Below are 2,131 nucleotides of genomic sequence, written 5' to 3'. Positions count from 1 at the left end.
AAAAAATGGAGAATCCTTGTGACCTCTGAGGTCACTCTGCATTTTGGTCATATTGATTACTGTCTTAGCACTCACTTCAGATGTTTTCTAACTACTCACTGAGCCTGAAAGAAGTAAAAAAATATGTACCAGGTGTAGCTTATATTCTGACTTCCTTCACCATAAATTAGTTTTATTCAGGCTTAACCTTAATATAAATGGAATTGTTTAGCTTATTTTCTTTTGTTAAATTTTCTTTTTGCTAAACATAGTATCTTTAAGGTTGCATATGAGTCCTGAAATGGAGTTTCTTGAAAACTGGGATCTTGCATTACATTTTACAATTTACCCTCAGTTCAAAATATATTTTTTTGAAAGAGTACAATGTAATATTTTCATTTTAGCCTTTCTCCTTAATGTCTGTCCATATAACAATACAAAACAGCACATATCTGCCTTCCTGCACACCTGAGGTTGTAGATCATTGAACTGGTTACTAAAAGAATAAAAAGCAGGTCCTAGTAGTTAGAGAACTTTTTAGTGACTAAATAGGAAGCTTGCTGATTTTATATCTGTTAAAATTTTTCTTAGAAATAATAAAACTATTGGAATCATCTTGACCTCAATAGATCAAGTGATGTAGTTTGATCTAAATATACATGTTAATAGTAAAATAATATTTGAATTCTGAAAGCCCATTTTTGAAACACTATCAAATCTATCTTTGCTTCTAGTTTTAGATGGCTGAGAAGATTTTTTCCTAATCTTTTTTACTATTTTATCTGCTATTTAATGCTGTATTTTAAGACATTATGCAAATTCTGAGGGCTTATATTGGAATGCTTGTTATTTGAGCATTTGAGAAAACTCAAGTCATGGATGCTCAAACCTCTGGTAAGTTTCCAAGGTGATCAGAACAGGATCATCATTTTTTTTTCTGAGATTGGGAACATGTAAGGGGAAATGTGTGTTTTATTTATTCACTCAGTTAATGATTATTGAACATCTATCATAGATACTGAGTAGACTTGATGCAAAAGTAATTGAAATGAATTTTGACCCAGGGAATGTACATTTCAACCAAAGGAGAGAGACATACCCTTGTAATTAAATACTATGAATGATTAGTTAAAAACTACAAAGTACCTGAGAGAACAGAGCTAGGAGACTTCTCAGAAAGTTGGAGATGACTTTCTTAAAAGGTTACATTGAATTGTACCATAAAATACAAGCAGAACTTTACAAGATACAGAAGGGAAGAATAAAATCTCTGAATAGTAGAAATAACACACACACACAGGAAAAGAATGGTGGAAGATCCTGACAAATTCAAGGAAGCGAAGTTAGCATAGCTGGCATTTAGCATGCACACAGAAAGATATGAACAGGAAACAAAATAGGAAGAGTCAGCCTTCAAAAAAGTTTGGATTCCATTTGGGTAGTCACTTGGTACATAGGCCGTGGTGGCCAACTTAAACCTCTAATTAAAAATTTTACTCCAAAAGAGATCTTTTCAAGGTAGATATATTTGGCAGTATTCACATAGTCATTGCAATTGTTCAGATAAGATATGAGTATCTTAAAAAGTGATTAGAGAAAGAGACAAATTTACACAATTTTGAAGGGGCTGAACTATTAGCTAGAGATGAGGTATGTGGGGCATGTGGAGGGTATATATAAAGGCCACTTTGGAAGTTTTCTTGCTTCACTTATGATTTCAACTGGAATTGTGATGGATGGTTCCCAGCACACTGGAAGTGTAGGGAATGCTCAATTCATGCCCCACTCCCAGTAACCCTAAGCCATTAGGAAATGAGAATCTGTAAAGATGCTGCAGCCTCTCATTCCTTAATGGGGGAAAATCTGGAAACTTATTCTATGTGGTTTCTCAAAATGTCTTGAATGAAATTTCACTACAGTTGCCCACAGTTGGAACCCACTCAATCACAATCTCTTTATTGGTCCTTTCTTTTTCCCTGCCTTGTGGTCCCTACCCTCTCACTCGTGCTTCCTAGGTTTGCCTTCCAGTTAAACTCTCTGTAGTTGTTTCTTGGTTTTAGATTGTACTTTGGAAGGACATCTCAAAGATAAAAGATTAAAGAATAACCTTAAGGTTCATGGTTGGGTAAATAAGGAGGACAGGGCCTACATA

This window comes from Sciurus carolinensis, unplaced genomic scaffold (genome assembly GCF_902686445.1).
Source record: "Sciurus carolinensis unplaced genomic scaffold, mSciCar1.2, whole genome shotgun sequence".
Taxonomy (NCBI): Eukaryota; Metazoa; Chordata; class Mammalia; order Rodentia; family Sciuridae; genus Sciurus; species Sciurus carolinensis.
Note: the sequence above shows the minus strand (reverse complement) of the source record.